The sequence below is a fragment of the Erpetoichthys calabaricus genome, chromosome 8 (assembly GCF_900747795.2).
Source record: "Erpetoichthys calabaricus chromosome 8, fErpCal1.3, whole genome shotgun sequence".
Classification (NCBI taxonomy): Eukaryota; Metazoa; Chordata; class Cladistia; order Polypteriformes; family Polypteridae; genus Erpetoichthys; species Erpetoichthys calabaricus.
In genome coordinates, this window is record NC_041401.2 from 19,226,214 (window position 1) to 19,252,640 (window position 26,427).

A 26,427-nucleotide genomic window follows, 5' to 3' on the forward strand; every position below is an offset into this window, starting at 1 on the left:
TGCACCACCTGAAGACTCTCCTACTGAGGTCGTGCCTCCATAGGATAGTGGTTGTGTGTAAGAACTGTGTGTGTGTGTGTGTGTGTGTGTGTGTGTGTGTGTGTGCAATAAAATGTACAGTACAATAATAATAATATGATATTTGTAACGTCTAATATACCTTATTTTCTCTTATTTTGTCTAATATATTGGGTAATACGAGTGTAATGGTGACTAAAGGGTGTTATTTCATGTCTAGAGGGCTCTAATAATGTTAAAAAACGTATTTAGAAGGTCGTAAACAGGTTTTCTACACTCTAACTGCGAAAATATTCGATTTATAAATAAAGAATCTTACTTCGCGAAAATTCATTTATTTAGAGTCTGGAACGGATTAACCGTGATAAACGAGGGTTCACTGTATATATATATATTTATAGCATTTGTAGTGTGAAATACGATCTGATTGTATGGGTCGTTACCTACCAGGTAACGCATGTGGTTGGTCTGCAAGTCGGCAAACATCCGCCACGCCCTCTCAGTCACGAGAAGCAGATCATAGAATGTTACATAGTTTACTGTCAAATAATGCAAAGAGTACACGACACGTGTTTCGCCCTTATTTGGGTTCATCAGGCGTACACACTCCACTGCATCCCCTTGCGGGGATCGAACTTTCGGACGTCAGCGTCAGAGGCAAAGCCCCTTTACATTGTGCCACGACACCCATACAATCAGATCGTGTTTCAAACTATGAATGCTATCAATATAATTACTCCGATCTTCAGGCTGTCAAATAAACGATCCACACGTCGTGGCGCAACGTAAAGGGGCTTCGCCTCTGACACTGATGTCCGAAGTTCAATCCCTGCGAGGGGATGCAGTGGAGTGTGTACGCCTGATGAGCCCAAATAAGGGCGAAACACGTGTCGCGTACTCTTTGCATTATTTGACAGTAAAACTATATATATTATATACATATATATATATATATACATACACACACACGTATATACGTATAATTATGTATTAAACTTCTGCTTTAAGAAAGCACTTTTTTTGGGCAAGGACAATTACAATAAGAAAACTATATCCATGAATGAGCAATATATTTTTTTCATTTATTCTATAATAGTCTTCACTGAATAGATATAAAAAAGGTCAGAATCTTCTCTTCAACAATGCAAATTAAAAATGTCATTTGTCTGTACTTTAATCCAGCTAAAGAGTAATCATGGATGAAAATAACTTCAATAGTGCATTTGTCGAACCTCCCAGGTAAAATACATTCAAGCTTTATAATTAGGCACCAAGCTACATGTTATTTTCAATTATAAATGTTTTGAGTGCCACTGCAGCAGTCAATGAAAATTAAATGTTTCATTTTGGGCATCTAGAATAAATTAAGCTATTAATTTGATAAACATTAAGCCTTAATTTGGGCAGGAGGACTTAAAAGTATATGAAGGACGGTATTATGTTTTGTTTAATTGCTAATACTATACTCACATCAAGGAGTAACTATTTCAAATACATCCAGAAAGTAATAAAAAAAAAAGATAACAGACCCACTTAATGCAGTGGTACTTCAGTTATTATACTGCATGTTAATTGGGGCAGCACATTAAGAAAGGGAAGGTGGCATTGAGTTGCAGTAGTTAGCATTGCTGCTACAGCACAGAAGATTAATTAAAATCTCAGCCCAGTCAATGTCTGTATGGAGTTTGTACGATGTACGTGTGTGCATTAGCGTGTCCCATGATAATCTGGAAGCCTTCTGTCTTCTGCTCAGTGCTATTAGGATTAGCTGAGTGCGCCTCAAGTCCCACCAGACTCTGATCAGGATTAGGTAAATTTGTAAAGGGATGGATGTTTACGAAAGGTAATTGTTTATCAAATCTCGTCCAGTGTCTTCAGTAATGTAATAAGTAACACTTACCATATCACAATGTCTTTAGAACATTAGAACACTCTAGACAAAAACAGGCCATTCAGCCCAACAAAGCTTGCCAGTCCTATGCACTTATTTCTTCTAAAAAAACATTAGGGACGTTCAAAACTTGACTTGAAGTCTTACTGTCTACCACACTACTTGGTCTCTTATTCCAAGTGTTTATCGTTCTTTGTGTAAAGAAAAACTTCCTAATGTTTACCCTTCACAAGTTTCTAACTGTGTCCCCGTGTTCTTGATGAACTCATTTTAAAGTCACCGTCTCGATCCACTGGACTAATTCCCTTCAAAATTTTAAACACTTCAGTCAGGTCTCCTCTTCATCTTCTTTTGCTTAAACTGTGAAGGCTCAGCTCTTTTAACCTTTCCTCATAATTCATCCCTTGTAGACCTGAATCAGCCTTGTTGCTCTTCTCTGGACCTTTTCTAGTGCTGCTGTGTCCTTTTTGTAGCCTGGAGACCAAAACAGCACACGACTCCAGATGAGGCCTCACCAGTGTGTTATAAAGCTTGAGCAGAACCTCCTGTGACTTGTACTCCACACATCAAGGCGCTATATAACCTGACATTCTGTTAACTTCTTAATGGCTTCTGAACACTGTCAGGAAGTTGATAGCTTAGAGTCCACTACGACTCCTAAATTCTTCTCATAAGGTGGACTCTCGATATTCTGACCTCCCACTGTGTATTTAAACCTAACATTTTTACTTCCTGTGTGTAATTCTTTACATTTACTGACATTAAATTTCATCTGCCACATTCTGTCCAAGCCTGTATGCTGTCCAAGTCCTTCTGTAATGATATAACAGATTCCAAATTATCTGCTAATCCACCTATCTTGGTATCATCTGCAAACTTAACCAGCTTGTTACTTATATTCCTATCTAAATCATTTATATTTATTAAAAACAGCAGCGGCCCCAGCACTGACCCCTGCTGGTCACCACTCTTAACATCGGCCAATTCTGATGAAGTCCCTCACACCATCACCCTCTGCTTCCTGTTACTGAGACAATTCTGCCCCCATCTACACACCACACCCAGAACTCCCACTTCTTTTAGTTTGATGCCCAACCTCTCATGTGGCACCTTTATCAAACGCTTTCTTACCTTGACATCAACAGATAAAGTGGCATGCAGTGCCGATTATCCAGCAAAGAAAAACACCAAATATGTCAAAGCAAATTTATATTTACATTATATGCTCATTTAGTCTGGCACAGTGGTAGAAATGCTGCCACACAGTAAGAAGGCCGGAGCTCGCATCCTGGTCCTCCCTGCATAGAGTTTGCATGTTCATCCAGAATCTGCATGGGTTTCCTCAGACTGTCCAAAGACATACAGGTTTAGTAGGGCTGCAACGATTAGTCGACATAATCGACAACGTCGACTACAAAAAATCGTCGACGCGTCATAAACAGAACTTTCAATAGAGGCTCCAGTCACAAAGAACCACATTGGTTTTTGTAACTGCAATGCACTACATGAACGTCTGGGGGCAGTACTGTTTATTATTGTTTGTCAAGACTGCACACAGTCCTACCAACGAAGAAGAACGTCTGAGGAGAAGAAGAATGTAGAGGAAAATAAACGTGGTTGCAATGGCGAGTCAAATAGAGAAAGGGGAAGGAGATGGAAAAAAAATTGAGACAGAAACTTTCTAAAGTGTGGGAGCACTTCACCGAAAAAGAACAAAAAGTTGAATGCAGATTATGCAAAGCGGAGCTTTCTTTTCACGGCAGCACCACCGCGACGCATGAGCATCTGAAACGCAAGCATCCTGGAGCTGTGATGCTGCCGTCTCTTGAGAGGCAAGTTTTAGCGAGTAAAGTTAGTGTCACGAGTGGCGGAGTGGTGACTCTGAGGCTAGGGATCTGCACTGGCAATAGGAAGGTTGCCGGTTCAAATCCCGTAAAATTCCAAAAGGGACTCTGCTCTGTTGGGCCCTTGAGCAAGGCCCTTAACCTGCAATTGCTGAGTGCTTTGAGTAGTGAGAAAAGCTATACATAAATGCAAAGAAAGAATTAACATTGATGTTTGTACTATAATGTGTATATCAAGGTTTCGACAATGATAGTTAACCTTTAAATCGACACATACTCGGGTGTTAATGCACCCCTGGAGGCCAAATACTTTTTAACTGCACTTTTTAAGTAAACGTCACAATTCACAAAGAAAATGTGAAGTTTTAATGGAACACATTTTTTTTTTCATGCAAAGACCATCTCAATTACTGCAACACTGATCATTTTACACACTGCAAATGAACTGCAAAAACTATAAAAAAAAAATAAAATAAATAACAACCGCAATAATCTATTATATGTTCAAGGTGCAACTGAAGCCACTGATGACATTCAGTAAATCATCAAGCCAACTGCGCTTGAACTGGCTGCACGCAAACACACAGAGGTAAACGCTGATGATTGCAGGCTCGTCTAGTGCAGCGTCTGAATCCCACAGACAGTGGTGCTGCAGTTCTGCCAGGGCCGGCAGTGGTCGTGTGCTGGCTGCTCAACGAATATACAGCACTGACTGATCAGCTCCGGAGTGCTGGAAAATTGCTCTGTGAAGCAAATATAGCGGTTGCGGGGTTCAATGAATGTACGTCGCTGAATATACTCGCCCCCTGCATGCTGGCAAATTACACTGAGACACGACTATACCCGGTTGCAGCATTCAACGAATATACATGTTGCCAAATATACTCGGCTCCGATGTGCTGGCAAATTGTACTGAGAAACAACTTTAGCCGGTTGCGGAGTTCAATGAATGTACGTCGCCGAATGTACTCTGCTTCGGCGTGCTTCCAAATTGCACTGGAAGCCGACTCCAGCCGGTTCCGGTGGTTTAAGGGTTAACTGAATACAGTGGACCCTTGACTTACGAAAATTCGTTCGCGAGGGCTGGTTGTAACTCAAGTTGGTTGTAAGTCAAGACTATTTTTCCCATAAGAAATAATGGAAATACCCATAATGCGTTCCGAACCACCCACAGCAACACTTACTTAACCTTTTCATAATAAAAAAGTATTGTATAATGTGCATAATTTACCAAAACACCAATAATTTTTCTAGTGCACTAACCAAAAAGTTATAAAAAGTGCCTAGCCTACCAGAAACAACAATTTCATACTGTACTCACCATTTAATTTGACATCTTTGGGCTGCAGGAAGGGAGGAGGAGGAGAATGAAATGGAAGGTGGTTATTGTTTGGAAGGAGCCTCCTTATACAAATCTTTTCTTTGTAAAATTGTCGAGATGGTGGATTTCGACATGCTGTACATATTAGCAAGATCGGTCACACGAACACCACTCTCATATTTCAACACAATTTCCTTCTTCGTTTCGATTGTGATCGCTTTCTTTACCTTTGTTACCTTCTCTTCCTTCTTTAGCAATTATCGAAAAAAATTATATAAATCACTGCACTGACCGAAATTACATCCACAAACACATGTATCTGGGCTCTGACTGATGCTTACAAATGCTCTCGGCTGTTTGTTTACAATCGCACAAGCGGATACACGTGACCGCATTCAGGTCGTAACGCAAGATGTTGGTCGTAAATCAAGTTGTTCGCATGTCAGGCCGGTCGTATATCAAGGGTCGACTGTATAATTTCAGTTATGTTTGCTAACGTGTTTGGAGCTATAGTAAATGAGTGAATAGGAGTAGTGGAGATGTCCTAGTTTTTTTTTTCTTCTTCTTTTTTCGTATAATATTTGAGTTCCTATGAATAGTAAACCATCTCTGACTAACGTTAGGTACCTTGTGTTTTGGAGTATATCCGAAATTAGCTTGTTACATATTTTAGTCCATTATTTTTTTATTTTGACATAATATAGTGCATGATGTGATAAACTACAACATATTTCCTTCAGAGTGTGATGATTACAACATCTTTCTCTGTCTGCAAAATCATTCTTGTGTATTCCTGCTACCTTTACTCCCTCTGAGCGTCTCTTCTCAGCAGCTGGGAACATTGTCTCAAAGAAGAGAGCCAGCCTCACACCAGAGCATGTCGAAATGCTCACGTTCCTGCACTGCAATCAGGAATATATGGACTGTACATTATTGTTTTATTTTATTTGAATTAAAGCTTTATTTAAACTTTTGGACTTTAAGACACACCAGTGGCCATTTCTGGTTAAGTTAATTGCACTTTTTTTTGTTTAAAGACTATGTGCACTGTAGTTTGTACTGTTTAATGTATTTCTTTATTGTGATGGTCACACTAATATAAAAAATCTGATTATTTTCACATTCATATGTTTCACTGGTTGTTATTTTAATTTGATTATTATTAATTTTAATTGTGTTAATGCAGAGACATCAGGGTGACATTCACGGGTGGACAGACGTGAGCAGATGAGGTAAGACATGCACTGGAGCCCAGAACAGGATGTGTAACCACAGGTTGCAGGCATCAAAATAGTCAGGCATGAACAGTTTATGCCAAAACCATGGCTTTCTGTAGGTTTTGTATAATAATATAATTTTGTTTGCTGTTTCTGCATAACTTACAAGTGTTTGAAATTAGCTAAAGATGTGGACAATTGGAATGTTATTTAATTATTCATATCACACAAAAAATTGAAAAGATTTCAAATGTGTTTGCAGTTTTAGTGCGTGAAGCTACAATGGCTCAAGAGGAAGTAAATGTAAGCCTTAATGTAAACTTTACTTTGATAGACTTTTTAATTAGATTTGTTAATGTACTTATACAAACACCATTTTTGTAATCTATACAATGCACATTTTATGTAAATGTTGATATCTGCTATTCATTCTCTTGTAGATAACCATCTATTACATATAGGAGCAGGCGCTAAGGCCTAAAATCCATGTCATGCTATAACTGAAAATTCTGACAGTTTCTCTAGACACCGGTATAATGTATTAGTATACACTTTCCAGATAAACATAATTTTCCCAACATAAATGTATAACATAGAGGTAATGCTAATTAATGTAATTAACACAAATGTAACTCTTTTCCATTGAAATGCTTGTTAACGCTGTGCTACTCATAAATATTTAACTGCAGGTGTTCACCTTTCTTTAAACGACAAAAGCACAGTCTCATTCCCTCAATGCTGCCAAGCAAACACAGCACAAGATGGGGCTTCTTTCTGTCCACCTTTGCTGTTTGCAATGACTCACCAATCAAGCTGAACTGCACAGCACTCTGGGTAAATCTCTTAAAGAGGCAAGCTTACTTATTACACACAGTTTACCCACAAGTCCATACACAAAGACAACACTTTTAAGACACAAACACATGGGCACAAAATTACATTTCACATTTCTTTCCAAAACTCTGCTGCAATAGTCCTTTCACAGACCTAAAAGAGCAAGCACATAACACCTATCCTGCTCCCTGTGTCTTATAGGACTGAAGATAATATATAATACAATTTATTTTTGTATAGCCCAAAATCACACAACAAGTGCTGCAACAGGCTTTAACGGGCCCTGCCTCTTGACAGCTCCCCTGCCTTGACTCTCTAAGAAGACAGGGAAAAACTCCCAAAGAAAACCATCTAGGGAAAAATGGAAGAAACCTTGGGAAAGGCAGTTCAGAGAGAGAGAGACCCCTTTTCCAGGTAGCTTGGGCGTGAGGATGGGTGTCAAAAAAAAAGGAGTCAATACAATACACAGAACAGAATACAAGTAATCCTCAATACAATATAACAGTAAAATAAAAAAATATTACAATTACAGAGCAGAATTCAACAGTAGATGATATCACATAATATGATTTGGATTTGTTTATACATAACTAGACATTAAGCCCGTTACAATAACGGGCGCTAGAACAGTAGTGCATAAGCATTAGTAGGAACAGTCTATATTAAATGGCAAGGGACCGTCTATTTTCTGTCACAGTAATACTGGCTTGTATGTGGCTGTAACATGCGTCACTGTATTGTGTACCTTTAATTTTCTCTCATAAAATGCCTGTAATTTTCTCTGACAGTAATACTGGCTTTGATGTCCATAATATGCATTTAATTTTCTGTCACAACAGTGGTCAATCAGCAGAGTCTCCGCAGCAACTGATGTAATGTGTGGCGTGCAGCTAATAATCGTGCTTCTGGCGCCTCTCCAGCAAGTACTGTGCAGTTCGCCAGCAACTATTTTAATCTGTGCTGGTGTGCAGCTGATTATTGTATGTGTGGCGTCTCCCCAGCAACGGATTTTATGTGCACGAAAATAAATCTATTTTTAAAAGTCATCCTATTGTAATACAGTAATCCCTCCTCCATCGCGGGGGTTGCGTTCCAGAGCCACCCGCGAAATAAGAAAATCCGTGAAGTAGAAACCATATGTTTATATGGTTATTTTTATATTGTCATGCTTGGGTCACAGATTTGCGCAGAAACACAGGAGGTTGTAGAGAGACAGGAACGCTATTCAAACACTGCAAACAAACATTTGTCTCTTTTTCAAAAGTTTAAACTGTGCTCCATGACAAGACAGAGATGACAGTTCTGTCTCACAATTAAAAGAATGCAAACATATCTTCCTCTTCAAAGGAGTGCGTGTCAGGAGCACAGAATGTCACATAGATAGAGAAAACAATCTCTACCAAACAAATCAATAGGGCTGTTTGGCTTTTAAGTTTGCGAAGCACCGCGGCACAAAGCTGTTGAAGGCGGCAGCTCTGGAGCAGGGAGAGAGAGAGAGAGAGAGAGAGAGAGAGAGAGAGAGAGAGACAGAGTTTGTTTTTCAGTCAAAAATCAATACGTGCCCTTCGAGCTTTCAAGTATGTGAAGCACTGTGCAGCATGTCATTTCAGGAAGCAGCTGCACAAAAGATAGCAACGTGAAGATAATCTTTCAGCATTTTTAGACGAGCGTCCGTATCGTCTAGGTGTGAGAACAGCCCCCCTGCTCAATCCCCATACGTCAGGATCACAGATAGTCAGCGCAAGAGAGGGAGAAAAGTAAGCAATCTAGCTTCTCAGCCATCTGCCAATAGCGTCCCTTGTATGAAATCAACTGGGCAAACCAACTGAGGAAGCATGTACCAGAAATTAAAAGACCCATTGTCCGCAGAAATCCGTGAACCAGCAAAAAATCCGCGATATATATTTAAATATGCTTACATATAAAATCCGCGATGAAGTGAAGCCGCGAAATTCGAAGCGCGATATAGCGAGGGATCACTGTATCATGAAAATTCGTATATTTAGGAAAACCCCTTCAACGACTGAGACTTAACACTTTACTGGGCCAAGCTTCTTAATCGCAAATCTGACATCCTCAGAGTGAACACTTGCACAACAACAAACACTAATCCCATCTCTTTGGGGAAGCTGGTCTCCGCGTCTCAGTACACGATTGGATTTTTCATGCGTTATGTTTTAGGTCTTACCTCATTTACCGAAATCCGATTGGATCGGCCGCACGATATTTTATAGCTCCCGCCCTCTCTGTCTTGTGTGACGCGTCAGGCGGCCTTTGAAGCATCTGCTTTGAAGCATCGCACTGTGCCCAGCGCATGCGCACTTCACCAGAAGACACACACACACGGACACTTGGACGCACACAGGGATTTTATTAAAGAGGATATATAAATTAATTTATTACTAACTTATAAAGCTTGAAATGGCCTTGCACTGAAGTACATCAGTAACCACCTCCATCACTACATTCCCGTTTGCCCACTGAAGTGCTCTGTGGGTGACCGAGCCTTCAGCTCCACTGCACCTAAACACCCCTTTGCTTAGGAAGGACCTTAACTTACCCTGATATTCTGACCCTCTCAATCTAGGAGCTCAAGATAATTTGCAATTTTACCATAATTTATGTCATATGTTTATTATTATTATTAATTTTATTTATTATATAACCTGTTCCATGTTCAAAGTGCTTCACAGAAATTCAAAATGAACAACAGGACATACAGTATATAACATTGGAAATAAATAATATTCACATGAAACACTAAGTAAAATAAATAAAAGAAAGACAAACCTTTAAATTAGAACAATATAAAATAAGATAGAATGAAAATACAAAATACTACAAGAAAACCCTACACACATGACATAAATTGTGATAAAAATGCAAATCATCTTGAGCTCCTAGATTGACAGGGTTATTATTATTAACTAGAAACTCCCGGAGTTGATAAATTACACACCTCAGGGAAGACTTTTCAGAGCAGTTTCAGATTTTCGAAGCATCGACTAATAGTCTAATAGTGCTGGTGTTGTACAAAGGACTTCCAGGTATAGAGAGTTCAGCCACAGTGTTGGCTCTTTTTCACCCATTTTCCATTCTGTCATGGTGTGACAAACAAGACATTTGGCACATGAGCCTGTCTTCTCTAAAACACAACGTTCCTTATACTGTACTTCAAGTGAATTATGAAACACGAGTAACCTGAGTATATGTGCTGTTATCCAGTGTTGGTCACTACAGAGGCTGTGATACCCAAGGGCGCGTACAGCCACCTAACCCCGACATAAACAGGCAGAACAGTAATTGCCACAGAGAACACAGTTTATTTACACGGTGTCGTCTTCCACAGCACACAAGACACAGAGCATATAACACAATCCCTCCTTCTACCTCCTCCTCAGGCTTAGTCCTCTTCCTCCCGACTGAAAGGTGGTGACTGAATTCTTTTATAGGGCACCAGGTGCCCAACGAGCTTCTTCCAGCAGTACTTCTGGGTGTGGTGGAAGTGCTGCCAAATAGAGCCCTGTAAAAGCCCAGATGCCCCAAGCAGGGTTGAGCTTCCATGCTCACAACCTGTAGTCCAGCTGTAAGCCAAGGGGGCTTCCCTCTGTCGGTCCAGGGGAGAAGTGGTCTTACAAGCCAAGGGAGCTTCCCTTTGTCCCCCGGTCCTTCCATACTCAGGGTGTCCCGGTCATCAGCCACAAGGCCTATTCTATAATAAACTTTGTTATTTTCACTCTCCCTGAAAACATGACATTAAAAACTTTTCTTGATGATCACTACAAACTATATGGAGTATGTAACACAAAACCTATCATTTTTGAGTAGAGTATTCATTAAAGTGCCTAACCCCTACTTTCTCTGCTGTTCTTTTTCCGGTTTTCTGTGATGGCGATCTGCGCCACCTCCACCTGATCAAAGCACCGTGATGTCCCTACATTGATGGATTAAAGGCCAGAAGTCCACATGACCGTCATCATCAAGTTCTTCCATGTGATCCCAGAATACAATGAGGACTGATTGAGATCATTTATGTTAGGTAGAATGCCTGGGGGGGGGTGCTGGGTGGTCTTGTGGCCTTGGAACCCCTGCAGATTGTTTTTTTTCTCCTGCCGTCTGGATTTTTTTTGTTTTTTCTGTCCTCCCTGGCCATCGGACCTTACTTTAATTCTATGTTCATTAGTGTTCCCTAATTTTATTTTCTTATTTATTTTGTCTTTTTTCTCTTTCTTCGTCCTGTAAACCATTTTCAGCTACATAATTTGTTTGAAAATGTGCTATATAAATAAATGGTTGTTGTTGTTGTTAACACTACACAACAAGTCATTAGAGTGAACTGACCCTCCATGCTTCTAGTTTTACGGAGAATCTTTTATAGTAAACACTAGAGATGCGGGCAGCACGGTGGCACTGAGGTAGCACTACTGCCTCACAGTTAGGAGACCAGGGTTTGCATTCCAGGTCCTTTCTGTTTGGAGTTTGCACGTTTTCCCCATGTCTGCATGGATTTCCTCCAGGAGCTCCTGTTTCCTCCCAATGTCCAAAGACATGCAGGTTACATGAATTTGCAACATAAATTGGACCCTGTGTGTGTGTGTGTGTGTGTGTGTGTGTGTGTGTGTGTTTGCTCTGCAATGGACTGGCATCCTGTCCTGGGTTTGTTCCTGCCTTGCGCCCTAATGCCAGCTGAGACAGCCGCCCGCCATGACCCTGGTCTAGATTAAACAGGTTGGAAAATGACATGACACTAAAGATGGATCAGTTTACTGAAGTACATACAGTTTTTCCATCAATTATTCATAATATTAGAAACAGCAAGCTTATTCTGATGTAAAAGGACATTTGAAACTATATAGTACATCTCACTATAACCACAGATTATATTTCATGTTTTTAAAATAAGAGTGACTAATTTTCATTTGAGTACATTGAACATATTATTTACATGTTTATTAAAAAAAAAACATATTAAGTGCAGAACCATAAGTAAACACGACCTGCAAAAATCTCTGAATAAAACAGAACAAAAACTTTGGCTGATTTAAGATAACAACAAAAATGCAAAAAAGATTGTAAGCCAAAATATTAATGTAAATGCTACAGACTCAGTCTTTATGCTTATGCTAGTATTAAAAATGCATATGCATAATAAAATGCCTACACATTTTAACTGTGCCTGTACAACTACATGCTTGAAGACAGTTCCCTGGATTAAAATAAGATTTTTTATAAATAGGGGCATTTTTACTTTACTGCTAGTAAATCAGCTGGTTTTCTCATCCATAATGTCCTTTGCAACACTGAGTTTGCTCCATTTACAAGCAGCAGTGAGAAAATGCAAACTTTTCAATGACAAATCTCAAATGTGTCATTGTAACTGGCCAAAAATGAGCAGACTGGTGCCAAAAGGGTCTAACTGGGACCACGAAGATCAGGAGGGTAACAGAAGCACCTCTGGCTGGAATTTAGAGAAACAGGAACGGCACCCTGTTTTACTAATTTGTGTAGCAGCACTCGGCCAAATAACATTGCTTATATAGCACTATTTTTGCAGAATTGTGCCTTATCTACAACAACAACAACAACATTTATTTATATAGCACATTTTCATACAAAAAGTAGCTCAAAGTGCTTTACATAATGAAGAAAAGAAAAAATAAAAGACAGAATAAGAAATTAAAATAAGACAACATTAGTTAACATAGAAAAGGAGTAAGGTCCGATGGCCAGGGAGGACAGAAAAAACAAAAAAAAAAAAACTCCAGAAAGCTGGAGAAAAAAATAAAATCTGTAGGGGTTCCAGGCCACAAGAGTCCCCTTTGGGCATTCTACCTAACATAAATGAAATAGTCCTCTTTGTAGTTAGGGTTCTCACGGAGTTACTTGATGCTGATGGTCATACAGACTTTTTTTTTTTTCTGTTTATTAATTTTTATTGTAATCATTCCATACTAATAGATCAATTTATAACCAAACAAAATTGAAGACAAATCAAACCCCACCCCTGAAAAGGAGAGCTTAGCCAAAGGAGAATTGCTTAGGGCTTTTTAATAAGGCAACAATAAATAAAAGAAAGGGAGAAATAAATATATAGGTAAATAAAAGATGGAGAAGGGAATTAAATGCGGTATTAGTTATTTCTCTTATTCTAAAATAATATTGATTAGATCCTGCCAGGTTTTGAAAAAATTTTGTACAGATCCTCTAACTGAGAATTTGATTTTTTCCAATTTCAAATAATATAAAACATCGGTTTCCCACTGACTTATCAGAGGAGAGTTAGGATTCTTCCAATTTAACAGAATAAGTCTGCGTGCCAAAAGTGTAGTGAATGCAATCACCGTTTGCTTGTCCTTCTCCACTTCAAGTTCGTCTGGAAGAACACCGAACACAGCTGTTAATGGGTTAGGAGGAATTGTGATACCAAGGCTGAATGAAAGGCACTTAAAAATTTTGGTCCAAAATGATGTTAGTTTGGTGCAGGCCCAGAACACGTGACCCAGTGAGGCAGGAGCTTGGTTGCAGCATTCGCAGGTTGGATCCTGTCCTGGAAACATTTTGGACAGTTTTAAGTGAGACAGATGGGCTCGATATATAATTTTTAGTTGAATAATTCTATGCTTTGCGCATATGGAGCTCGAGTGAATTCTTTGCTTTGCTACCTTCAACTCCTTTTCTGATATATTGATTAAGAGATCTTCTTCCCAATGTCCTCTTGGATCTTTGAAAGGTAGGGACTCTAATAGGATTTTATATAATGCGAAATGGTGTTTAATTCCTCTGAGCAGTATTTTTCCAGCATTGTGGAGGGTGTGAGGTGGGGGAAATCAGGCAATTTCTGTTTAACAAAATTTCTAATTTGAAGATAGTGAAAGAAATGTGTAGCTGGGAGGTTGAATTTTGAGCGTAATTGTTCAAAAGATGCAAATATGTTGTCTATATAAAGATCTCTGAGCATTTTAATCCCAAAACTTTTCCAGGTATTAAAAACTGGATGTGTTTGCGAGGGTTGAAAGTGGTGGTTCTCTTGCAGAGGTGCCACAGATAAAAGATTTTCCATCTTAAAATGCTTTCTAAGTTGGTTCCATATTCTGAGTGAGTAAAGCACAATTGGGTTATTAGTATATTTGCGATAACTTGCATTTATTGGAGAGCAGAGCAGGGAGTATAAAGAAGTACTACAGGATTTTACTTCTATTGAGGACCAAGCCTGTGTATGTTCATTTATTTGTGTCCAGGTTTTTATGGCTTGTATGTTTGCTGCCCAGTAATAAAACTGATCATACAGACTTTTGGCTTTTAATCCATCCGTCACTGTTGGAACATCATGGTGCTTTGGGTAGATGGTGGTGGCGCAAGTCACCACAAAAAGGACACCGGAAAAGGAAACAGAAGAGAGAGTAGGGGTTCTCTAGTCATTTTCTAGCTTGTATCATCATGAAAAATAAGGAATGGAATGCTTTCCATAAATGCATTCCTGCATGTAGCATAATAAAGTGTAAGAGAATGACCAGTGGAAATTTTTGCATCGCCTTTCAAGTATAAACCACCGAAACTCAGTTGTGTTGCTCTGTAGAAACCATAACGTCTCTTCTATTTGCAGCATTACAGGTCTGGTCAGGTCAAGTTGGGGTGCATGCACTAGAACAATGAATAAAAATCAGATATTTCATTTATATTGGCAGAACAGCGAGCATCATTCCTGTGTAACACAAGCCCAAACTGCTTTGACCACATAAATTAAAAATTTAAGAGAGGTTATGAAAAGAAATAGGCCACTTAGCCTAGTGTACCTTATCAACTTGTCTTAACATCAATTTGAGATCTGAAGGTACTCAAAGTAGTATAGTCATGACTCGGTCAACAACGTTCCAGCTAACAACGTTGCACTTTAATGAAGGAGCTTCCATTCCATTGAGACACAATAAATGAAATGACACGTCCAGGTTTTCACTGTGCATGGAACATGGCAGTGCAGACGCAGCTCCTTATATCCAAAATCAGTGTGGCAAAAATGACATCAGGCATAAAGAGAGGCCTGCCCCCATCCCCTTAATGGACATCAACTTGCTTAACGATGACATCGACTAAAAACACTCTGGCCGGGACCATATGACATCATTACGCGAGACACAACTGTGCAATTAGCTGCGCTCACTAGTAATGTATTCAATGTATAGGTTACCGGCAATGTATGAAAGAAAGGCATTGTATAGAATCCCTGGCGTTTTTGGGCAAAGTATGAAATATCCAAATTATTTTAATATGATATATACTTTCCCTAGGCATTGTATGTAATACCTAGGCATTATATACAATGACAAATGCTATTTAGGCAAAGTATTAAAAGAGAGTCATGAAAAGGCTTTTATTGAAAAGATGTACAGTGGAACCTCAGGTCACGACCATAATTCATTCCAAAACTCTGGTCACAACCCGATTTGGTCATGACCCAATGTAATTTCCCCCATAGGATTGTATGTAAATACAATTAATCCGTTCCAGACTGTACGAACTGTATGTAAATATATTTTTTAAAGATTTTTAAGCACAAAAATAGTTAATTATACCATAGAATGCACAGTGTAATAGTAAACTAAATGTAAAAAAATTGAATAACACTGAGAAATCCTTGAACAGAGAAAACTAACATTGCAAGAGTTCATGCTATAGCCTTACGAACCGCTCACTGTAAACACTTTTTTTTAATGAGTTTTAAGCACAGGGAAAATAATGAACATTTGAAAAATCCTTAATTTACACAAAAACTAACCATAAACAACCAAGAAAACTAACCTTGCATGAGTCGAGTTCTGGCATGAAGGAAGTAAACAGGAAGATTACAGTTTTGAGGTAAAGTCCCTCTGCGCGATGCACGTCTAACCGAGAACAATGTACTGTACAGGGAGAGACTGAACACGTGTAAATCACCAGCGCGTACAAACCGAAAGGGAAACGAAATAGAGCTCAAAGAGTTCACAGCGAATGCACAAGGAGAGACTAAACACGTGCGTAAATCACCGGCGCGTACAAACCAGAAGGGAAACGAAATAAGAGCACAAAGAGTTCACATTGAATGCACAGGGAGAGACTGAACACGTGCGAAAATCGTCGGCGTGTACGAACCGGAAGGGAAACTGGCTTGTCCGTCACCTGAGTGTGTGGTCGTGAACAGATGCAAAAGTTTGGCGAACTTTTTGGTCGTAACCCGATTTGTTCATGTTCCGAGACGTTCATGACCCGAGGTTCCTCTGTATATGAAAATGAAAGAAATACAAAATAAAGTATAGGACTTTCTTATTGAGGAAAACAAGAGAAAGTAAAATATGAACCTACTTGTTGCAACAAGGAAGGCTTGAATGGCATTTTGAATAGAAACGTTATTAGCGGGAGTATTTTATACTTTACCGGTTTGTCTTTTGGCATTGCATACAATGCCTAGGAAATGTGCGACATATTAATCGTTTCATACTCTGATGTCCAATTTTCGGCATTCTACATTATATATATATATATATATATATATATATATATATATACAGGTACTCGTCGACATACGACCTATGCAAGTTACAACTGTTCGACTTTACGACGCGTTTGACTGTTTCCCCCGCCAGCTGTTGGCAGCGCCAGTTTCCCGCACTCTCAAGTCTCGCTACGCAGCAGTAAAAATATACGCAGCAGTGTTGCCCCACGTGTGTTTGTGTCTTGTTGTTTTGGCAATTTTCGATAATAATATAACCCTAACATATAACCCTATAATATTAACACTAATAGCAGCTTTCTACTCAAAACGGCAAACTTGAGAAGCTGCCAGCATCAAACCCAGAAGCTCTTGATTGGGCAGTTCTTAGGATTGCACTAGGCAAGCAGTCGCATCAACTGATTACCGCAGCCTGCTTTCTTTTTTCTTCTTGAATAAAAGCGCACTTGTTCTGTTATACTTGTACTTGTGAAAGTGTTTATTTGATATTTGGACTTCAGGCTTCACACCAGTCATTCTCAGTCACACACACCACTCACATCCACATCCACAGTTATCCCAGTCTCGTTCGTGCACAAGTTTTATATACAATCATCACATTCATATGTTAACAGTTCCCACACACAACTGCTGACTCCCAATCAAGAGCTTCTGGGTTCGATGCTAGCAGCTTCTCGAGTTTACCGCTTTGAGTAGAGAGCTGCTGTTATTGTTAATATTATACAATAAAAACACATTTGATTTACGTCTGTAACAACCGCTGTAAATTTATAGTGCTTGTCAAAGTTAGCGTTCACACTCGCCCCGATATGACACTGCTCTTTTCAAATAAAGACGCGCTATAACAGAGGTGAACTCAGATCAGAGAAAACCGAAGCCCTCCCCGCAAGAAATGTCGACTCACAGTGTATGAATGGCGTATGGAAGAAGTGTGTTAAGCGTTATGTAAATACTTTTGCTGGATTTAACAGTGAACAAGAACTTGATGAGATTCGTGAAGAAATAGTGAAACTGTCAAAAGACCTTTCATTGGAATGTGAAATGGAAGATGTCGAGGAGTTGCTAGACCGGGAATCAGGTGAACTTATGAATGAAGAGCTGATAGAATTGGAAGAAGAGAAACAAGAGAATTGGAGTAAGACGAAGAGGAGGAGGTGCCACAAAGAATGTTCACCACAAAGGGATTGTCAGAAGATTTATCTCTACTGAATAAACTCCTCGCTCATTTTGAAAAAATGGACCCAAATATTGAACGATTTGCGAGGATTGAACGGATGGCACGCAACACATTTCGTCCTTATTGCGAAATTTATGAAGAGAAAAAAAAACAAACAATTCAGACGAAGCTCACGATGTTTATGAAAAGAGCAACTCCTCCCATCACCCCGTCCGCAGCCTCGCCTGATCTGATGAAGGCGATATCGACAACCCGCAGCCAAGCACCAGTGGTGCCAGGAATTAAATGTACAGTACAGTATTTCTTGTTTTGTACGTTTTCCACATATTAAACAAATTGTACTGTAGTATGCTGTGTTTGTCTTAGAAAGTAAGAAAATGTTGATAAAATATTACTTTAAGATGATTACAATATTATTACCCAGTCTAATATTCTTACCTTAAATTAACATAGGCCGACTTACGTCCAGATCAACTTACAACCAGTCAGTCGGAACCAATCGCGGTCGTAAGTCGACAAGTACCTGTATATATATATATATATATATATATATATATATATATAGCCAAGGCATTCTATACAATGCCTGCTTTTCATACATTGCCGGTAACATATATATCAAGATTCGTTTTTGAAATTGGGTGGAAAATCCTTCCCTTAAATTTAACAGAAGAGGAGATTTCAGAATCGGGGTTGGAGGTGTGAAATTGTGTTTAGAGAGGTCAAAAACTCAGTTTAAAAAGTACTTTGATATTAATATTTCAGGATTTTTTTTTAAATGTCACTCATTCTTTTATATGTCTACAGCAGTTTATACAATTTTGAGTAAATTATTTGAAAGACTGGTGATAGCTTTGTTATTTCAGCCATTGTAAGTTTAAATAAATTTGGCATGTAGTAATTTCCACTCATATTTGGCCAAAGAACAGACTTGCCAAAGAAACGCTGCACCTGTAGAATAATTCAAAACTTTTAGAGGGGAGAAAATAAAATATGCTAAGAAAATATTTTTTTTTTATACAATGTTTTTCATGTCAGAGTATAATTTTCTGCAGGTTTAAGACAGTTACGCAATCAGCATAAAGCTGGAAGTGTGAACATTGTTAATTTAAGAAATTTGAGATGTTTGCTGTTTGCTAAAATAATAAAATATTTTTTCGCTCAGGTGCCACAGTAGTGCACACTGACAGACAAGCACTGCCACTTTACAGATCCTGCTTGCAGCAGTCAGTTCAAATCCAGCACCTGTGTCAAGTGTGAATATTCTCCCTGTGGCCATTTATCTTCTGGGTGCTCCAGTTGGGTTAAATAGTCCCAGTGTGGGTGTGTTCCCGATTGGACCCTTTTTCTGTATTGTGCCCAGTATTACCACTACTTGCTCCCTGCTCCTCTGAACTAAATGAGTTTGAGAAGAACTATGACTATTATTAGGCTGCCAGTGAACATATTTGCTTTTCTAAACATACATTTTCAAAAGACCGTTAAGAGCATTTAAAAGTGAATTGCGGTATGCTAGGGAAATTCCTAATTTTTCTGCCAAAATGTTCTTCTTTTAAGAGTTAGAAATGTGGCAGCCTTCTACAGCCGATTTTCAAAAATGCTCAAGTTAGTGTTGGCAATCTGTTTGGGTGAGTCACTGATTTTTCTTTTTCAGATTCCGGTTTAAAGGCAATCAGCAAGCTATAAACATTTTAAAGAACCGATGACTGTGTGTTTCTTTAAATTTCTCAAAACAGCCACGAATTGGCAGCAGTCGCTTTGTCAAATAAAAAAGAACAAATCTGAATACGAATTCACTAGACGAATAATATGAATTCATTGAACAGTCCAAGTTCCTGAATTGCTGTATTGTTGGCACAGAAAAATATACTGTAGCTTGTTTTTTAGTCCTCAGTTTAGAAAAGTCTAGTCAAGTTTCTTCTAAAGAGCAGTAACACGACATTGCACACCCCATCCTCGACTCCTGCTGTGCACTTATGCAATTCCGATGAACAACTTACTGCCAAATTTTGCAGTTTCTTGTCAATAGCAATGGCAACAGAAAGGTGATATCTTATGTATAAAACCATGACAAAATGTAAAAAAATGAAAAAAAAAATAAAAATCAAGTTACAAGTCAGTCAGTCAGTCATTCTCCAAACCGCTATATCCTAACACAGGGTCACGAGGGTCTGCTGGAGCCAATCCCAGCCAACACAGAGCGCAAGGCAGGAACAAATCCCCGGGCAGGGCACCACACTAGGGACAATTTAGGATCGCCAATCCACCTAACCTGCATGTCTTTGGACTGTGGGAGGAAACCCACGCAGACACGGGGAGAACATGCAAACTCCATGCTGGGAGAACCCAGGTGGTCTCCTTACGGCGCCACCATGCCGCCCATCAAGTAACAAATTTGGCCCAATTATAAAATATTTATTTTAAAAAATCATGTTGACTATTCTTGAAACAAATAAGAAAGAGTGCTTACCAAAAAAATAAGCGCAGGAAATTTGCTCATTTAAAATTAGAATTTCTAAGAGTTACTGAATATGCACAGTCCTGTACCAAATTTCAAGCCCTGTATTGACCTCCGATTAAAGGATTCTCAATACTTATGAAACAATTGGCTTTAAACAGTTTGCATCTTGCTGAATGATAAGGTAGTAGTGTACATGTACAGCGTCAGAGCCGGTTCTGTATTAAGGGCCATTGAGCCCTTATTTATTTTGTTCTGCAAAACAAGTAATAGACTTCCCTTGGTAATTTAATTTTTCATAAAATTGTGTATAACAACCCACAGGTTTATCTTCTTAAGCAATGTTTTTCCAATTTTCTATCATATGCTTAATGTAATTTCTTACTTTGAAAATGTTGCTTCTTGCAGTCTGTGAAATTGTATTCATGCTGGGTGCTGCCAGCCTGTTTGCACCTGAGGGGATGGACCAATGGACTCTGCAGCATCCTCTATACTCTTGGAATTTAATCTTTTCAGTTTTGTGATTAGGGCTTAAACGTCACCACCCATATTAAAATGAGAAGAGCCTTTTGTTGTTTTAATCAGGTGTTTGCATTTCTAGTTCGAGCTATTCCCAGTTAAGGTTGAGCAGCACACAGAAGCAAAATGTGGTGAAACATCCAAAACCATTTGCACCCATAAAGGTGGCCAAAAATAATAGTAACAAAAAAAAGAGACCAAATCAGGAGTGCATCATTCAGAAGATGCATCTTCATTATATTCACCCATATCTAAGGATGGCTGCGTTGAAGTTGAAAAAGCCATAAAGAAAGCGTATGCGAGTTCCTTTCATTTTGTGGAAAGGAAGCCAGCACTCTGATGCTCCTGTTCCAAAGAAGTGCAGAATGCTAGTGCGATAAGAGAAGGTACACATGGAGAAAATGTTTTTTTTTTTCCTTTTCCAGTGACTTTTGTTGCAATTTTTTTTCATACTGCAATTCCAAAAATCAATACATCCACACTCGTTAGTGAGGAATTTATTTTTCTCTGTTCAGCAACAGAAATGATTCACGCCGTCATAAACACTCTAAAGATAAATCATTCTAAATGCTGGTGTCTTCAGTCAGGCAACTTTGGACAGACTAGATTTCTAACAACATGTTCCTATTGTGCGCACCGTAAGCTGGACCTGTTCTAATTCACATTTTAATGCATTTAAATGTAAACCTGTGGTACATCTGGACAGGTCACACACAAACACATGCACACAATATTAAAACCACCTATCTAATACTGTGTAGGTCCCCCTCATGCCGTCAAAACAGCTTTGACCCATTGAGGCATGGGCTCCACAAGACCTCTGAAAGTGTCCTGCAGTATCTGCACCAAGATGTTAGCAGCAGATCCTCTAAGTCCTGTAAGCTGCTAGGTGTTGCCTCCATGGACTGGTCTTGTTTTTCCAACATATCCCACAGATTGAGATTTGGGGAATTTGGAGGTCAAGTCAACACCTTGAACTCTTTGTCATGTTCCTCAAATCATTCCTAAGCAATTCTTTTGGTGTGGGAGAGTGCATTTTCCTACAGAAAGAGGCCATTGCCATCAGTGAATACAATTTCCATGAAGGGGTGTACGTGGTCTGCAACAATCTTTAGGTAGGTGTCAAAGTAACATCCATGTGAATGCTAGGACCCAAGGTTTCCCAACACAACATTGCCCACAGCATTATATTGCCTCCGCCGGCTTGCCTTTTTCTCATAGTGCATCCAGCATCCATCACTTCCCCAGGTAAACAACACAAACACACACACCTGACGGTCCCCATAATCAAAAAGAACACATGATTCATCAGACCAGGCCACCTTCTTCCATTGCTCCATGGTCCAGTTCTGATACTCATGTGCCTATTGTAGGCACTTTGGGTAATGGGCAGGGGTCAGCATGAGCACTCCAATAGGTCTGCAGCTGCTCAGCCCCATACACAGCAAGCTGTGAAGCACTTGCATTCAGACATCTTTCTCTCATGGCCAGCATTAAGTTTTTCAGCAATTTGCGCTCTGGTTGCTCGGTTGTGAGATCGGACCAGACAGGATAGCCTTAGCTCCCCACGTGCATCAATAAGCCTTGGGAACCCATGACCCTGTTGCTGGTTCACTGGTTGTCCTTTTTAGGACCACTTTTGGTAGGTACTAAACACTGCATACTGGGAACACACCACAAGACCTGCCATTTTGGAGATGCTCTGACCCAGTCGTCCAGCCATCACATCTTTTCCTTCCCAAAGTTGCTCTGATCCTTATGCTTGCCCATTTTCCACCTTCAGTAACTAACTGACTGTTCACTTGCTGTCTAATGTATCCCAGCCCTTGACAGCTGCCATCATAATGAGATAATCCATGTTATTCATTTCACTTTTTACTGATTTGAATGTTGTAGCTGATCAGTTAATACATATCTATATTACACACATTATTTGTCTACTTTTGAGCTTCTGTAATGTTTTAACTTCCTCTTGGGGACAAATAAAGCATATATATCTATGCTGCAACTGATTAACAACTTGTGTTACTGAATATAGGTCAATTACATTAAAACCTCGATAGACAGATACTCCAGAATGACTAAAAAGAAAGAAAACCTCTGACTTGGCAGTTACAGTCCCAGTGAGGCATCATGTTTGCATATTGTTGATAGTATAAAGAAACCCCAGTAACATTTCTTGACACACTTCTGCTGAATAATTCATTAGCTGAAAGTCCTCTGTATTAGTGTGTCATGGAGAGGATGTGTCGTATTGTTCGTAATGGCATTCGCTATTGTTTAAATTTTCTACTTTGTTGTATTGAATGATAACATCTATTGAATAAAAACAATGTAGAGTTTATGGCACTGCAATTTCAAATATATGGTGGTGGTCAGTAACTTATATGTGGCTGGAAAAGTGTTCTTTAGTTGTAAAAAGGTTAGGAACTACTGATCTAGGACTGGTAATTAAAAAGGTTGCACCTCCAACCCTCATCACTGAGGGTTCCCACTTCACACACATCCAAATTCGTAGGGAAAAAAATCGCATCTCAACTGCTCGCACTTTTCTTTTTACACCAGTTTTCCTTCCACTGCCCCTTACAGGCTGATCAAAGGGTTATGTGGCACCTTTCTGAAAATCATGAGAACTCGTACTGAGTCACACCTGCAGTTCTTGTTATGAATTCTGCTTACACTGCGACTCGGTAGTATAAAGGAAACCTGAACAACAGTAACGTGGAGTAAGTAAGGTTAGTCTCGGCGGCTCTCAGTCCACACGCTTGTCCAAGTGCCAATGCGGACATATCCCTAGAATAACGGGATAAGAACAGTGACGATTCCTAATACTGAGCGCAGTTACATCGCACACTCAAAGCACTGTTTTCACTTTTATGGAATGCAGTAGGATCCATATGGCGTGTTTGAGACGTCCAGCGTTTTTATTTATTCATCAGCTCCTGATGTCGCCCCACCCAACTCCACCCTATCCTTGACCAGGACACCGCTGCTACACAAAAGACCTTCATATTCCGCACAAATGGGTGACAACGCGTTACAATCACAACTGCGTGCGACTTTCAACGAAGTACAAACGCAAAGTCCAATAAACCTGACATAACAGGCGTGAGCTACCGGTAAACGTTGACGTTGACAGGCAGCCGGCCTTCTCTTTATGCTCTCAAGTCTTATAAAGCTACACCTTTAACAGCTAAAACACTCCCCGCTCAATCTCTTTGCATATATAACGTGATCGCGTAATGGACTAACCTGAGATTTCACTACGAGTTCTTCCTTTTTGTAGTTATTCCTGTAATCCAGTAGTTACTGATAAATAGATACTTCCACAGTGGAATACACAAAGATGGAGATGCTTGGCTACGGATGTCGGGAAGGGACAAACTGCACGTCGAGGCGATGACGTAATATCGCGGATTCTCTTCAAGTGCGCGCGGCCTTAGCGGAACAAACACGAAGAAGAGCAAAAACTAGGACGCTAAGCAGAATCTACTTAGTATTTTTTATAACAGATTTAATTTGATCATATTATATTTAACTAAGTAATAATCAAACAAAAATTCACACATCAAAAACTTAACTGTAATGTTAATATCAAATAAATTTTTTAAATAATCAAAGCTTGAATGTGAATGTTTAGGGGTTTCTTCAGTCTGCCTATTTAAGCAACACGTCTAAATTTTTTGGAGGCAAAGTCATCTATGAGGTCATCACCCATTCTGTGCAAAGTCTCAGTGGATGCAGATGATAATCATGTTCCTTATATGTTTATATTTACTTATTTGGGTGACGCCTTTATCCGAGGCGACTTACATTTATGACACAATTGGTTTTCCATTTGGCGCACATGTAGGTCAAATGACTTACCTGACCTCATGGTCACACAGTGTCAGTAGTGATATTTGAAACCACAAGCTCAAGGTTTGAAGTCCAAAGCCTTATCCACTATACGCCTCACTGCCTGCCAAGGTGGTTATGTCATAGATGACTTCAAGTATGTTGTGGTGATGAGCTGAAGTTTGGAAAAACTGGTAACTGGGAGGGTTGCTGCAATCCAGAGAGCAACCCATAGATTTGGACTTCAATAGTATTTAATGGTAATGATATACTAATTGATTTGTTTCCTTCATAAATGACGGCCAATTCAGGGGTAGGTAATGTCGGTCCTGGAGAGCTACAGTGGCTGCAGGTTTTTGTTCCAGCCCAGTTTCTTTTTTTTTTTTTTTTTTAATTTTATTTATTTAATTTATTTAATTTTATTTATTAATTTTATTGTAATTATTCCATACAAATAGATCAATTTATACAAAAAAGAATTGAAGACAAATGCCGAGTGCCGAGTGGAGATGTCCACGTGGAGTAATTAGGTGATGGAATATGTTGCCCGTGAATTATATAAATAAAAAAATTAGTAATAGAGGTTGGAGTGAAGGAGTCTGTTGCTCCATTGGGCCCTCCGCAGCAGCATTGCATCACAGGAAAAAAAAAAACCTTGGGCGCAGTAGGCCCCCTCCAGCTGTGGGCCCGAAGCTGTCGCTTTGTTCGCTTCGCCCTAAGGCCGGCTCTGCTCAAGTGAATTCTCTGCAATGCTACCTTCCACTCCTTTTCTGATATATTGATTAAGAGATCCTCTTGGATCTTTGAAAGGAAGGGACTCTAATAAGATTTTATATTTCAGAAATGGTGTCTAATTCCTCGAAATTGAGCAGTATTTTTTCCAGCATGGTGGAGGGTACGAGATGAGGAAAATCGGGCAGTTTCTGTTTAACAAAGTTTCTAATTTGAAGATAGTGAAAGAAATGTGTAGCTGGAAGGTTGAATTTGGAACGTAATTGTTCAAAGGATGCAAAGATATTGTCTATATAAAGATCTCTGAGCAATTTAATCCCAACTCTTTTCCAGGTATTAAAAACTGGATATGTTTGTGAGGGTTGAAAGAGGTGGTTCTCTTGCAGAGGTGCCACAGATAAAAGATTTTCCATCTTAAAATGCTTTCTAAGTTGGTTCCATATTCTAAGTGAATAAAGCACAATTGGGTTATTAGTATATTTGCGATAACTTGCATTTATTGGAGAGCAGAGCAGGGAGTATAAAGAAGTACTACAGGATTTTACTTCTATTGTGGACCAAGCCTGTGTATGTTCATTTATTTGTGTCCAGGTTTTTATGGCTTGTATGTTTGCTGCCCAGTAATAAAACTGAAAATTAGGTAAAGCCATGCCACCTTCTGCCTGAGGTCTTTGCAGGGTCGCTCTTCAGATATGTGAGTGTTTTGAGTTCCAAATAAATTAGGTTATAGTTGAATCTAATTGCTTAAAAAACGATTTATTGATATATATTGGAATGTTTTGAAATAAAAAAAGATGTTTAGGAAGGATATTCATCTTAACAACGTTAATTCTTCCAGCTAGAGTGAGATGAAGTTTGACCATCTATGCAAGTCTTGCTTAATTTTTTCCATACAGAGAGCAAAATTTTGTTGATAAAGAGCTTTATGTTTACTTGTGATATTTACCCCTAGGTATTTAAACTGATCTGCTATGGTAAAAGGTAGGGTGTCCAATCTAATATTATATGCTTGTGAATTCACTGGAAAGAGTATACTTTTATTCAGATTAATTCTGAGACCAGATATCTTAGCCCAGTTTCTTAATGAGAAGTCAG

The 26,427-nt window shown here is 39.2% G+C and overlaps 1 protein-coding gene across 6 annotated transcripts in view; it reads right to left on the reverse strand.

Moving 5' to 3' along the window:
• Positions 1-24,172, reverse strand: part of LOC114655371 (cytoplasmic dynein 1 intermediate chain 2) — a 171,047-nt gene extending 146,875 nt beyond the window's left edge. For all 6 annotated transcript variants that reach the window (XM_028806304.2, XM_028806302.2, XM_051930632.1 and 3 more), the window contains exon 1: positions 24,016-24,172. The gene's annotated coding sequence lies outside the window, so the exon portion shown is untranslated. The remainder of the gene's footprint in view (positions 1-24,015) is intronic.
• Positions 24,173-26,427: the final 2,255 nt, after the last annotated feature.